Here is a 15,832-nt window from a genome sequence, read left to right on the forward strand (position 1 = left end):
ACCTTGAATCTGCTCATGGCAGTTCAGTACAGGCTCAGCCGTAGCTAAGTCTGTAATTAAAGAGGAACCCAGTTTCAATTAGTTAAAGAGATATAGTTTATTAGTATTAATTAGCATTGATACATTACCCAATAATGAGGATACCAGCAATTCAGTCAATCATACAGTGGAACAGAATCACACGACACATTAGCCCTCGGTGGTACTCTGTCTCTCTCCTCCATCAGCATCTGCCTCTGTATCTGCGTCTGTCTCTCTCTCTCTCTGTGTCTCCTTCTGCGTCTTACACTTCTCGGGGTGCTTCCTTTATACTGTCTCAACCCAATGGATTCCAATGGGATCCAGCTTTGTCAGCAGAACTTGCTATCCCTTATCAGTTGATAAGGAACCGATAAGGGTGACTTCATTAGGTCCCAGGTTCCAACCATACACAAAAGGGGTGCAAAGCACAGGTGGCGAGATGACTTCATCGGTCATTCTGCTCTTCTCAGCTATTCTCAGCTCCCCCTCCCTCTGAGTACTCTCTAACTACGTACATCTACCCCTTATCTACTTTCATTAGCCCAAAACATCTTTCATGACTCTTCACTGATGCCAGTCCCAGGCATGTTTATAAGAGCAAAAGACCCCCTCCCGTGCCAGCTCCCTGAGAACTCAGTTCAGCTTGTGCTGCAGAAAAATGTATTTTGTATCAGAGATGACTTTGGATTTTTAAGAGAAGCCCAGCTCTTATTATGAGCCGTTTGCTTGTAGGGCCTAGCTCTTTAGCCTGAGCCATTGACCTGTATTTTACTGAGAGCAAGGGCGGCCATATATATACATTTCCCCTCTTGCTGGACCTCTAAAAAGGGCCGGCACACCTGACTATGGGTGTGGCCATCTTTTCCAGAGGGCTCATAGAATCCTGTGTGGGGGGAAGATATATAACTAAAGTGGGAGGGACGCTCTGTCAAGATATGGGACTGAGGCCGTAGTGAAAGTCAAGCTTTCAGTACATAGATATAAAACTTCTATGCTGTGTCCCTCTTAGGTTTTTTGGGGGGTGGTTTTACCTTAACTATGTATTCAACAGCTACTCTTTTGGAACAGGTAAAACCTGGGAATATGAGAAGTCACATAAGCCTAGGTATCATACAAAGGAATCAATAAGGTTGAGTGTATATGATTGCAATTAATATATCATTACAAAGCTGCTGATGGGAGGCAGGAGAAAGAAATTTTTCAATCAAAGTTTATCATTAGTCAAACTTTGAATATGTAAATATAGCTAAAACTGGTGTTAATAGGGAACAAATATTTCATTTTAGCATTGAAAAAGGATTAATATTGGCCAAATAATGAATAACTACTGCAAATTCAGGAGCATTATAATTACAAGTATTGCAAAGGCTAAGCTATGGGTGTTATAGGCCTACATTATATATGAAGGGCCTGCTGCTTAACCTGCAGTAGTCTTATAATTATGGGCAAGATAATAGTTTTGTAATTATGAGCAGGATAATAGTTTTGGCACTCTCTTACTGCTAGGTGTAATGGATCTAGATCATATATGAAGGCACTATTGAGTTATAGTGTTTTTGGAACATACATAGGAACATAATCTTATTGTTCCTTTATACAGAATATGAAACAAATATGTGTTAAAGAAATGAATTGATCTGCTTCACTTTCTCTTGATGATTAAGAAATCATCAACAGTAGAAAACAGTCTACTTAGTTACTATTTGAGGTATAGTGATGAAAGGTACAACAGTTTAAAAAATGGAAGGAAAACAATCTAAACCTGTCTATACAAATTAGCAAAATGTAACAAACTAGAAAGAAACATATGATAGTTCAATTAAACAGCATAAGCAGAATAAATATCTTCCTTAATAAAAGAGGTATACTTGCGTTACATGCATTAAAGTAAAAATAGGAAAAATAAATAGCAGTGGTCCTACATTTATGGTGGAAATGTAGTTTGTCTTGTACTGAGAGTAGTAACAAGGAGGCTTAAAACAAATCTCTGAACATAGGGAATAATGCACCAGATAACAGTATCAACACCTTTTTAATGGAACCTATCAGTGTCAGTATTACTGGGAATGTAAGTATAACAATGATTTCTGGTTTTAAATTGATCAAGTACCCCTCTTGATAGTGACAATAGAGGATGAAAAACCAAGGATGCCACCCACTTTAATCAATGCTATATAAGTGGCATACCAAAAATATACAGGTTCTCTGTTAGAGGGTCTGATTGTTGGATGTGTAATCTGTTAATTTTAATTTGTCCACATCCCTGAAAAATTTCAAAGTTATCAAACAAAACAAATGATGATTCGTATTGTCAGGAATAATAGAATTAAATAGAATTAAAAAGGCAAGTAATGATTAGATATAGGGTTTCAATTAAAACAGAGTAAGTCAACTGTTGGGGTACCTAGGGTAGATTTTTGTGATTATTACTATGTATACTGAAAAAACCGGTGAGTCTTTTCAAATGTATAGCAGATTAGTCCTGGAAACAAAATTAGGAATAATATAAGTACAACAAGTCCCAATAGTCTTTGAAGTACAGAGTACAGTGTCCTCTTCTGGGTAGTTGGACTTGCATCACACGGTTCCACTGGAAAAATGGCAAGTGCAGTAGTAGGCTCTCTTTGATGGGCAATGTTCCATTCAGGTAAGGTGGTAACGTCTGTAGTTGTCAGATGCTTGGAAAATGTTCTTGTAGTCCATCAACTTGAAGTGGTGGCGAAGGCTACAGAACCAGTAGTAACTGCTGAGCTGGTGGGGATGGCTTGAAAGGGACTGAATCAGGAGCCTTGTAGATGTGGATGTCTGTTAGGTGGACCCAGGATGTGTGGTCTTGCAACTTGACTAATTTGGAAGGGTCCTACGTAAATAGGGATGTAGTACTTCCGGTGAACCAAATCTCCAACTTTCAGAGCTTTTGGATAACCGGTGGCAGGGGAAGAGCTATCATTACCGTCCCCTCTTCTGACTGAGATTTCCTGTGAAAATCGAAGACAGAAAAAGTAATGATATTAAACAGAATATTGGCAGGCAAGTTGTTATCAGGATTAGCTTTAAAAAGGCAGATGGGGTAGCTTGAAGAGCTAACAAGGCAAGCGGCATTGTAGTGCTCAACTAGGCCATTGCTAGTAGGTTTGTAAATACAAATAGTATGGTGTGAAATACTTAGTACAGGAATAAAAATACTTTAGGAACTCATCAAAAATGAAAACCATTGTCTGTAGTAATTTTGCAGGGATTGCCAAATATAGGAATAATCTCTTTAATGCAAGGATAAGTTTCTATTTATTATTATTATTTTGTTAAAAAAAAATTTTTAGAAAGCATCTACTCAGACAAGCAGGTACCTTTTATTTGAAAATATCATTTCCTTATAACCTTTATAATTATCCCAAAAATGAATGGGATTCTCACATCCAATTACCTTCCTCTGCAACTTAAAACTATACTGGAAATTTGTATCATGGTAGCCCCCATGGTGGCTAAAAAGAAGGAGAAAAAAACAATTTGCAAAGTCAGAAAAATAAAAATAATTTAAAAATAAATAAAGTTGAATGGCAGGCTTTGAACCCATCAACTTGGTCATATGGAATGAGTGCAGTAGAAAAGAGAGTATGGACTGAGTAAATGAGCAGGATTGAGAAAGCAGCCTGTTCATTTCCATTGCATAAGTTTTGCTTGTGTAACTGAAGACTGCAAAATATAGGGAAAATCAGGAGAAGGAGGGGGGAGTGGGCTGCCAGGGGGAAGGGGTGTGTAGAGAGGGGCTGTATGGGAAGGTGGGAGGGAGAGGTAGGAGGTAGAGAGGAGGGAAGGGCAGGGTGGGGGGAGGAAGGAGGGGCAGTAGTGGATAGGGGAGGGGTGGTGAAAGGAGAGGAAGGGAGGGCTACGGGGGATAGGGGAGGGGTAGAGGAGGGAGAGGAAGGGAGGGCAGCGGGGGATAGGGGAGGGCTAGAGGAGGGAGAGGAAGGGAGTGCAGCGGAGGATAGGGGAGGGGTAGAGGAGGGAGAGGAAGGGAGGGCTGTGGGGGATAGGGGAGGGGTAGAGGAGGGAGAGGAAGGGAGGGCAGCAGGGGATAGGGGAGGGGTAGAGGAGGGAGAGGAAGGGAGGGCAGCGGGGGATAGGGGAGGGGTAGAGGAGGGAGAGGAAGGGAGGGCAGCGGGGGGGAGGGGTAGAGGAGGGAGAGGAAGGGAGGGCAGCGGGGGATAGGGGAGGGGTAGAGGAAGGGAGGGCAGCGGGGGATAGGGGAGGGGTAGAGGAGGGAGAGGAAGGAGGGGGGTAATGAAGTAAATAAGCCTGCATCCTTGATTGATCTGTATAATATATAGATCAAGCAAGAATGAATCTAGAATATGGACACGAAAAATTACAGTGCATTTTAAATATTCCTCTGTCCTATGAATTAGCAGCTGGGAAACAGAAAATAGTTAATTTGTAGGCAGACAAATCTGCGCTTGCTAAGATTAAGACAGTTCACAAATCTTCTACACACACAGTGACGTCGGAGAGAAAATGGAAGGGAAAAATTTCCTTTAAAGTTCTCCGGTAGCAGTAAATACAAATATAAATCAAAAGAGAGTTGAACAGAAAGCAGTAAACGGTGGGAATTTATTAAAAATCAAAAGTGAGAAATAATGAGTTTTATCTTGTCAGCGGCTTTGCTTATCTTTAAAAGTTTAAAGAAAACTGTTCAGTGCTACAGACAAGTATTATAGACAAGTAGCAGAAGAAAATACAGCTGTTAATCAAAAGAAAGTTAGTTAGAAGACAGTGAACAGTGAGACTTCATTATTCAGATGTGTGAAATAAAGGAAAAAATAAACAGAGGATCACATTTTTTCTTTTTCCCTTTTTGTTTCCAGTCTGTGAATAATAAGGTAAGGAAAAAATCTAAGTGTAACAGAATAGCTAACTCTATCTGTAAATCACTAGTTTGCGGGAGTTCATAGTGAATGTTTAAAGAAGCAGGCTAGGGGCTTCCGGTGGCTTTAGGGGGAAGCGCCGTAGAATTCTGTCTCAATCAGGTAATAAAGTTTTGGAAGTAGCGGTACTTCTGCTAGGGGAGGGGGGAAGAGTACTCAGCATGACCTTGAAGTACAGAAAAATGAAACTGTCAGGCTTTCCCAGTGTGAGCGTTTACACAGAGAAAAGCAGAGATGCAGCTTCAAGCATGAAGCACAGAAGAATGCATTTGTAGGTCTGAGTAACTCGGGCTCAAACCAGATGGACACAAGACCATTCTGTTGTATTTTTTTCTCTAAGAATGAGTTGCACAATATATTTAAAAAGTTAGCTAAAAACAAACTATTGCAGGGGATTCTGAAGTTGAAAAGCCTGATGAACTGGGACCAATGTATTCCTAATTAAATATCAGATAAAGTAATGGCATTAAACCATGGCATGTTAGCACAAGGTATGGTCAAAAAAACATATATGGATAATACAGTAATTCAAGACAGTGTAGGAAGTAACCACTATTTAGAATTAAGTCAGAAGAGACAGTAGGGCTACTAAAACTAGAACATTACCAAACACACTCAGGATAACTTCTAATCTTTAATCTAATAGTTTAAGCATTGTTCTTCACAATAGTACAGTTGAGCAAAGTGATTATAGGGTCCAAATAATTTGCTCAGGTTATTGAGAATGGCTTTGGTCCGGGTTCCACAAGGGGAACGATTGCTGGACAGGGGGATTATTACGCCGGGCATGCTTATGAAAAGACTGTAACTGACCTAGATTAGCATTGCCCGAAGTGATAGGGAGTGACAAGGGGTTCACTGGTTTAGATGGCTGTTTAAATTTTACTGTTTTAGAGGGTTGTTTAAAGGTTACAGATCTCGGGACTGAAGGGCGGGTCTGGAGCCAGGATTCTGGTCCAGAGCTAGAAGGGATTGCAGTAGTAGGGACACTTGGCAGGGGTACAGGAGGAGGAACAGGTATAACAGCACCTGGGATGACAGGTTGAAGGATAATAGGGATAGCAGCACCTGCAACTGTGGTGGCGGCACCTGGAACAATGGTTGGAGGGATGGCAGTACCTGGATCAGTGGGCTGGGGGATGGCAGGGGCAACAGCACCTGGAATCATGGGTCCTGGACCGGAAGGAACAGGGACAGGTGACAGATCTACTGTACCGGAGATCTGTACAGATGTGGGCTTGTTCAGAGTGATGGGATGGGTGGGGGGAAGTGGAGGTGTGGGATTCAGAAGGTGGGGTGGTATGGGCGTATATCCAACGGCAATGCCACAATTTAAAAGTTTGTTGGAAAGACCTGGCTCATATGGAGGCGGAGTCCCCTCATATGAAGGTACAGCCATGGGTGCAGTGTCATCCAAAGGTGGATGTGCTGGGTTTTGGGTGTTGAGCAGAGGATTAGAATTACCTTCTTGCTCCTCAATAAGAATAAATTTGTCTATGGCATTGAGATCTTTATCTCTGGACTTCACTTTTTTATGGGAGGAGTTGTAAGTAATTAAAACACGTAATTTGGCAGGTTCAAAAAAGCTGGACACAGGCCAATCAAGGGTCTTATCCTTGGCATTCCAAACTTTGAACCATTTCTTACAGATACGGGTTAGAGCCTTTTTTTCATTCTGGAAGAACTTTAGAATTGTGTCTAAGGGCTTGGGCTTGGTCATAGAAAAGTATATGGCACAAAGGGTGGTACAACTGGTGTTGTGTAATTATGTGCTTAACTTTATTACAGTGTGAAAGGGGTTTAATAGACTGACTAAATCTTCATTAGAAATTGATTCTAACAAAAGTGAAGTGAATCTTATACTTACCTGTCTTCAGAACTTTCCAGTGTGCAGGGATACTTCACAAAAGGGAAGGAAACCTGTGAATAAGTCTAAGTAAAAAGAAAAGGTTGCCTAGGGCAGTTTCATAAAGGTACAATTATAGCTGAACCGGTCAAAAACAAAAAAGAAAATTACAATGTGCCCGCAAACAAAAAATCCTCAATATGTGTTTGTAATAGTCAAGGTACTTAGCAAAACCCCGCGGTCTAAACCTGGCCCATCAATTAGTGCGTCCACTTATTGAGAGTACACTCAGGATCCATTACAAGACACTTAAGACAGGGTGGCTAAAGGTTACCTGCATTACAAAAAACCGCGATTCACCTTGAACCGGAAGAAAAAAACCCTCAACCTCGGTCAGGAGATCGGACAAAAAAAAAAAAAAAAACCAAGCCATATATATATATACAAAGTCTGCCCAGTACTAGCCCCGCCTCCCAACCACCGGTGCTGCCACCCAATCTCTGCTAAGCTTCTCAGGATCCATTCCTTCTGAACAGGATTCCTTTATGTTTATCCCACGCATTTTTGAATTCCGTTACCGTTTTCATACCAACCTCCTCCCGCGGGAGGGCATTCCAAGTATCCACCATTCTCTCTGTGAAAAAATACTTTGTGACATTTTTCTTGAGTCTGTCCCCCTTCAACCTCATTTCATGTCCTGTAGTTCTACCGCCTTCCCGTCTCCAGAACAGGTTAGTTTGTGGATTAATACCTTTCAAATATTTGAACGTCTGTATCATATTACCCCTGTTTCTCCTTTCCTCCAGGGTATACATGTTCAGGTCAGCAAGTCTGATTGTATCAGTCTGAATGTTAATTGGTCTGCACACAAGTGCGCTTTCAGCTAAGAAAAGCAATGTTTGGGACTGTTTAAGTGCATTAATTAGGAGAGCTGTTTGTGAAAAAGCAGAAGACTTTATGGAAGTTTAAAACCAGTGTTCTAGTGATAGCATTCCTTGCTGACCACATTCCAATGAGCAATTAAGTCAAGTACCTCCTATTGTCCTTCAAGTACCTCTCCCTGATCAAGAGCAACCCCTCCCCTCTGAACCGACTTGTCAGTAATCAAAGAAAGCCAGACATGTCAGAAGGAGAAACTGTTTCTGTATAGGCAAATCTATGAACATTTTAACATTTTAAGCAAGCGTAAGAAAGATTAGAAATGAAAGTAGCTTAAAGTGACTGTTGCAGAACTGATCAGAAACTCTGAATCAGAATATCAGAGTGAGAAGGAATCTCCCAACTTGAGTTCTTTTTGTGGCATATATAACACCTCCGTGCTAATTACCTTGAAGGAGCTCTGAATTTGGAATCTTCAAACCTGAGTTCTTAGTGTTGCATATGTGACACCTCCCTGCTAATTACCTTGAAAGTGCTCTGAAGTTCCCCCCTCCCCTCTGCCTCCATCCATAGCCAGAAATAGGAGCCCTGAAGATCCCTGGGCAAGGAGGGTGGGAAGCAATTAGTTGCTAAGAGACAGATTAAAGGAGGACCCTGACTCAGAGCAACTCTTCTTCCTCTCATCTCCTTTGCTCATTAACTTATCACTGAAGCCTGATCCAGTACTGATCTTAACAACTGAAAGGAAAGCTGAAATAACACACAAGACCAGAACACCAGACCTCACACCAAAGTCCTACCAAGCATCCAGTCATCAGAACACGGTCTTATTAGTAGTCCACAGTGAATAGAAACCAAAATGAATACCTTCAAACTACTCCTAATAATCTACTCCTTAATACTGATCCACTTAACACTAACCACACCTCTCGCAGAAAGTAACAGTAAATGCATACTATACAATCATCAAAGATTGATTGGATACACCACATCTCATGAAACTGGCAACACCTTAAACAAAGGAAGAACACCATCATGAGGACAACCACCACAAAATGCAAAGAAGGGTCCAAACAAACTCACCTCAACAAAGAAACAAGTCCACACAACACCAAACGCAGAAGACCCATTCCAAACAATCCAAGTGGGCTACATCAACGCCAGATCTGCTGTGAACAAAACAGCAATACTAACAGACTGGATCATGGCAGAAGACCTTGACCTACTCTTCATCGCTGAAACCTGGATCCATGACCGAAAGGACCCTATAATCCTAGACCTGTGCCCTCCAGGATACAAAATGTTTTTAATTACCCTTCTCTAGACCCCCGCAGGACCCTTGCCCACGGAGGTGGAGAGAGGGTTTCAGAAGGCTCATAATAAGTCTCCTAAATATGACCTCTGTTTTCTGGCTCCTAATTTCCAAGGACATCCTAGGGCATCTATTCTCCCACATGATGTACTAGAGTTTAAAAGATAGTCTATTTATGTGATATAAGGTGTGAAATGAAACAGAGAAATTAACACAGAGACTAGAGAATATTGAGATAGAAATAGTCTTTTATTCTCACCAATCAGGACTTCAAGTTGGTACACACATCAGTCAGATTCTGGGTCCAACCGGCCAGAGCTTCGCCCTCTGAGATTCATTGGGGAAAGACTCCGATTTTAGCTCAGATTTGCATTTCTTATATAGTATTTGGTCCCCATACAAGTCTATGGAGAGGGACTTTTTTTTTTTATCTTAACCACAGGTCAGGTGTCCACCTGTTTCTTAATCTTTTTCCTGTCTTGTAAACTCCTAATATGGTCAACTCCTAATATGGACTGTTCCTAATCTTGTGCAACCATCTCTTCTAAGATGAAGAGATCAGTTCCATATCTTGTGACTCTGGCTGCCATTTTAACTGCAACAGACTCCATGTTCTGAACCAAACTTTTTAGGATTTTAGCCATCAATTCCTTGATCTTGGCTTTTGCACTGCTTTTGAATGTCACACTAAATTCTAATAAGGCTTACCAAGCAACCCTGCTACTGCAGGGGCTCAGCAACCAGGCCGTCATAAGTTTTTCAGGCCTAGCCAGTGCCTTTTAGCAGTTTAAGCTGTTTAAGGTATGTAAATTGACCCACCACTATTCCAGTGGATGGATCCCAAGCTGGGACACATATTAACTTGCAGGAAAAGCAAGTCCTTACTCAGCCAGTCATAGATTTTTAAACCTAGCTGGTATTTTTACAGCCTGAGTCCTAAAATCTGGCCTTCCACCCTTCCGGTGGGCATCCAGTGAGGGCCTCTTGCTGTACTATAATTATACAAAAATCACACACTGGGCCAGAAAGGAAAAGAGAGGCGGAGGCATAGCACTAATCTATCGATCCCACTTTACCATTGAAACCATGGCCAAGTCCCTGACACCTCAACTTGAAATTGCCTCAATCAGAATCCACAACAAAACCCTACGCGATAATTTGAATTGTGTCTTGTTTTACAGACCTTCAGGTAATTGGAACGAAGGCCAAAATAACTTCATGGACTTCATTTCAAACACATGTGTAACCAACTCCAATGTTACTAGTACTAGGAGATATCAGCCTTCACTTAGAAGACCCAAACTCAATCAACACATGGGAATGTAAGGAATTCCTTCACGTATGGGATCTCAAATGGCCACAAATGCAAGCAACCCACGTCAAAGGGCACATACTTGATCTCATCTCACACAAACTTTCAGCAGACCAGGACTTAATAATAACAGATATTAAATGGACTGATCACTACAAACTAAACTTATCCCTACACTGGCGGAAGAAGGGATTACACCAAATACAAGAACACACATCCTACAGCACAAGAGGTCAAGTAGACACGAAAACATTCTGGCAACTGATATATAACAATGAATGGTCAGCACAAACAGATTCCATATACTTCCTCATGGAATGGGATAAAAGATGCAAATGCATACTAGATGAAATAGCACCCTTGCGAACAAGAACCTCACGAAAGCGTAACTCAATACCATGGTTCAATGATGAACTGAAAAAGGTAAAAACAATCCAGGAAACTCGAAAGAGCATGGAAAAAACCAAAAGACGAACATACACACTCAACACATGGAAACAATCGCAAAGAAAATACAAATACGCAATAAGACGGACAAAAAGATCATACTATAAAACTAAAATAGGGACATATTACAAAGACACGAAGTAGAGAGCTGCAAACACAGCCAGCTGCAAACTATGCCAAAACATTTCACAAGACCCCACAGTCATTCACAAAGGAAAAATATTCAACATAAAGGACTATTTTACATGCTCATCTTCCAATGTGGTATATATCATTCAGTGTAAGAAATGTAACAAAGGATGCTATATTGGAGAAACAGGCCAGATGCTTAAGACAAGATTCAATCTACACAGACATCACATGAAAATAGCCGGTGCCAGTCAAGCCCCCACCCCTGTGGGCCAACACTTCACTAGACCAGAACACTGCACCAGTGATTTCACAGAAAGAATACTGAAAGGTAATTTTAAAACAATACAGGAATGTAAGACCTTTGAAATAAGAATGATTGAATATTTTGACACCCAACAAACAGGACTTAATAGGGATCTGGGTTTTCTAACTCATTATAAAACATAAGCTGTATTTCTCTGTTTATTTCTCTATTTATTACCTTCCTCTCACCTACCAACACCCATTCTGTTAGAATATCAATGAAATGCTTTGATGTCCCCATGCATATCCCCACCCTCCCACTCAGTCAGATAGTCAAAGTAATGCTTTGATGTTTCTCTCATATATACTATCTGCTACCTCATTTGCTTATTTCCGATCTGACGAAGAAGGGCAACCTTCGAAAGCTAATCAAGAAATGTATTAAGTTATGTCCAATAAAAAAGGTATCACCAAAGACACGAAGAAATTATACCAACTCGTGAACAAACTCCTAGACACCAACTTGGTCACTACAACGAATACAGACATCCCATCTGCAGATAAACTTGCTAAGTATTTCAATGAAAAAATTGTAATCTTACGCAACACGCTACCTCATGACAACACTGACATCGAAAACTTCCTTAATGAGTTGGGACCCAACTACTGGAGAATACCCAGCTGACCGAACCTGGTTAAACCGCCCTCCTTACCGTCGATACAGTTACACAGGCAATCAGCAGGTTCTCCAACACTCACTGCAAACTAAATACCTGTCCCAACTACCTAATGAAATCCGCCCCTGACCGCTTCATAGCAGACCTCACATCCCACCTAAACTACATGCTTCAGCAAGGTCTCTTCCCTAAGGAAAATGGCAACATCCTACTTGCCCCAATACCAAAAGACACCAAGAAAAAAAACACATGAAATCACTAACTACCGTCTAGTAGCATCCATCCGGTTGTTAGTCAAACTGATGGAAAGCATGGTGGCCAAACAACTTACAGATTATATAAACAAATTCTCAATACTACACAAATCACAATCAGGTTTTCGCCCCCTCCACAGCACAGAAACAGTTCTACTCACTCTTCTAGCCAAATTCAAGCAGGAAATAGCAATAGGCAAAAACATCCTCCTCCTCCAATTTGATATGTCTAGTGCATTCGACATGGTAAACCATAATATATTAATAAGATTACTAGATAAGTTTGGGATTGGTGGAAACATACTTAGCTGGATCAAGGGTTTCCTAACCACAAGAACATATCAAGTAAAATCAACTGAAACATATCACTGTGGAAAGCAGACTGGAGTACCACAAGGATCACCGCTATCACCGATCCTCTTCAACCTAATGATGACCTAACTAGCCAAGTCCTTATCCAACCAAGGCTTTAACCCTTTCATCTATGCAGACAATGTCACAATATGCATTTCAACTAAAACTCAACAAAGAAAAAACACACTGTCTCATCCTCTCATCCCAACGTAGCACGGACAACCCCACAATCATCAACACCCCAGATTACACCTTCCCTATCTCAGACAGCCTGAAAATCCTCGGTGTTACAATGGACCGCTGCTTAACACTAGAGAGCCAAGTGACATCCACGACAAAAAAAATATTCCACTCAATGTGGAAGCTCAAACGCCTGAAGCAATTCTTCCTGAGGGAAACGTTTCGTAACCTGGTACAATCAATGGTACTAAGCCATGTAAACTGCTGCAATGGAATCTATGCGGGATGTAAAGAACAAACCTTAAAGAAACTTCAGACCGCTCAAAACGCAGCAGCTAGGCTTATCTTAGGAAAAATGCGATCTGAAAGCGCAAAACCCCTCCGCGAAAAACTACACTGGCTCCCAATCAAAGAACGCATTGCTTTCGAAATCTGCATTCTGGTTCACAAAATTATCTACGGTGAAGCCCCGGGATACATGACAGACTTGATCGACCTACCAACTAGAAACACATCCGAATCAACACGAACGTGCCTAAATCTGCACTACCCAAGCTGCAAAGGACTCAAATACAAATCAATCTACACATCCAGTTTTTCCTACATTAGCACACGACTGTGGAACACATTACCAAAATCCTTGAAAACTATGTACAAGTCATTGGTGAGGCCCCACCTGGAGTATTGTGTTCAATTTTTTTTACATCCTTAGCAAGATACAGCCTCCAAAACTGAAGTGGTGCAAAGAAAAGCTACAAAAATGGTATGGGATTTGTGTTACAAAACGTATGAGGAGAGACTTGCTGACCTGAACATGTATACGACTGTCCCTGGAGGAAAGGAGAAACAGGGGTGATACGATACAGACGTTCAAATATTTGAAAGGCATTAATCTGCAAACTAACCTGTTCTGGAGACGGGAAGGCGGTAGAACTAGAGGACATGACATGAGGTTGAAGGGCGGCAGACTCAAGAAAAATGTCAGGAAGTATTTTTTCACGGAGAGAGTGGTGAATACTTGGAATGCCCTCCTGCGGGAGGTGGTGGAGATGAAAACGGTAACGGAATTCAAAAATGCGTGGGATAAAACATAAAGGAATCCTGTTCAGAAGGAATGGATTCTCAGAAGCTTAGCAGAGATTGGGAGGCGGGGCTAGTACTGGGCAGACTTCTACAGTCTGCCCTGAAAATGGTAGATACAAATCAAGGTCAGGTATACATATAAAGTAGCGCATATGAGTTTATCTTGTTGGGCAGACTGGATGGACTGTACAGGTCTTTTTCTGCCGTCACCTACTATGATACGTACGATCACCTAAACTTCTGGAAAACACTAAAAACTAACCTGTTTAAAAAGGCATACCCTACCGATCCAACATAAATGCCTGATATCTGCAACACAACAAAACTAAAGTACGTAATGGACATAGCCCAAATGTGGCTGTGCCACATGAACTTTATCTTACCACAGCATCACTGTGTATTTGTTCACACTGGAGTCTGCAAACGCCTCTCCGGTACTATGTAAGCCACATTGAGCCTACAAATAGGTGGGGAAAATTTGGGATACAAATGTAACAAATAAAATAAAAATAAATAAATACAGAACGCCCTTGTGCATTTGATGCTGATCGCTAGACTGGTAAACTTTGAGCATTGGTCCCTTGGGCAGCAAAACTGTATAGAGAGAGGTATATCCTGAAGAAGAAAAGAGGTGTTAATGCCTTTGTACAAGTTGTTGGTGAGGCCCTATTTGGAATATTGTGTTTAATTTTGGAGGCGTTATCTTTCTAAAGACATTAAAAGATTTGAGGTGGTTCAGAGGAAGGCATCAAAAATGATAATGTGGTTTGCGCCAAAAGACCCATGAGAATAGACTTGAAGACCTCAATATGTATACCCTAGAGGAAAGGAGGGGTGGGGGGATATGATAGAGACATTTAAATATTTAAAAGGTATTAATATGCAAGCTAGTTTTCTTTTTCAGAGATAGGAAAGCAGTAGAACTAGATCGTGAGTTGAGGTTGGGAGATGTAGGAAATAAGTGCTGAAGTGGTAATTTGTATTGCAAGAGTCAAAAAAAACAAAACACTGGGTTTTCAAATGGAAGACTAAAGAACCTGAAGGTCTCAACTCCTGTAGTGAATGGCAACACTTTTTGGGTAATATTTTTTGAAGAAATTTTTGATCTTGTGTATATAACTCTATGTATGACGTAATTTATTTATTTATTTATTACATTTGTACCCCGCGCTTTCCCGCTCATCGCAGGCTCAATGCGGATTACATAGTAACAAGAGAATACAATCTGTAGTATTAGAATCAACAAAGGAGGTATGTGATAGGACAAATGAACAAGTAGATGGGATAGAAGAGGTGTGAGAGAAAGGGATAGATAAGGATGTGGGGCGATAAAGGAGAAGTTGGGAAGAGCATGGAGGGTAAGAAGGTTGGTAGGAAATATTTTCTGAGTCATTGTTGTTAATGATTAGTGGAACCGGTAAATAGATGGATTGCTTATGTTTGCTTATGGTATGTCAAGTCATTCGGGTAAACCTGTTTGAATAGATGGGTTTTCAATAGTTTCCTAAAGGGAAGATATTCACTAATTGACCGAATGTATCTGGGTAGAGCATTCCAGAGTTGGGATCCCAGGTAGGGGAAGTTAGATGCATGGTAGGTTTTGTACTTTAGTCCTTTGCAATTGGTAAGGTGCAGGTTAAGGTATGATCGTGAAGATATTGACATGTTTCTGGTTGGAAGGTTTAATAGATTGACCATGTAACTTGGTGATACTCCATGGATGAATCGTCTGAATGGTTGGTCCAGTGTTTTGGCCACCATGTTAAGAATACTGAGCAGCAGCTGGTAAGAAAGAATACCTCTTAAAAATAAGTTTGTAATGCTGAAGGATGTTTTAGATATAAGAAGAATTGGACATAGAGGTTTTGATATATTCTGTTCTTTATTTTTAGATTTTTGTTGCAACAGCCAATATGATCCCTGATGCAGCGGCTCGTGTTGCCGCGAAACGCTGACCACGTTGGTAGACAGGCTGTTTCAACGATGTAAGATAAGTTTTTTTGACTATTGCAATACAAATTGTTGCCACTTCAGCACTTTAAAATATCACTTTTGTTGCTGTGTTACTATTTAAAGAAGATGGGGGAGGGTTTTTTTTTCTAAGCAAGTGATTTGAGTAGTGGACATGCATTGAAAATGGAAATGTGGCAGTTTCCGTTCTGAGGCTTTT

General features: G+C 40.9%; 1 protein-coding gene across 3 annotated transcripts in view; it reads left to right on the forward strand.

Moving 5' to 3' along the window:
- Positions 1-15,832, forward strand: part of MTA1 (metastasis associated 1) — a 537,170-nt gene that overhangs the window by 146,909 nt on the left and 374,429 nt on the right. The window contains exon 2 of one of the 3 annotated variants that reach the window (XM_030214001.1): positions 15,555-15,647. The exons of the other annotated variants lie outside the window; for them this stretch is intronic. The gene's annotated coding sequence lies outside the window, so the exon portion shown is untranslated. The remainder of the gene's footprint in view (positions 1-15,554; positions 15,648-15,832) is intronic. 3 annotated transcript variants of the gene reach the window in all.

Source organism: Microcaecilia unicolor, chromosome 9, assembly GCF_901765095.1.
Source record: "Microcaecilia unicolor chromosome 9, aMicUni1.1, whole genome shotgun sequence".
In the NCBI taxonomy this organism is placed as follows: Eukaryota; Metazoa; Chordata; class Amphibia; order Gymnophiona; family Siphonopidae; genus Microcaecilia; species Microcaecilia unicolor.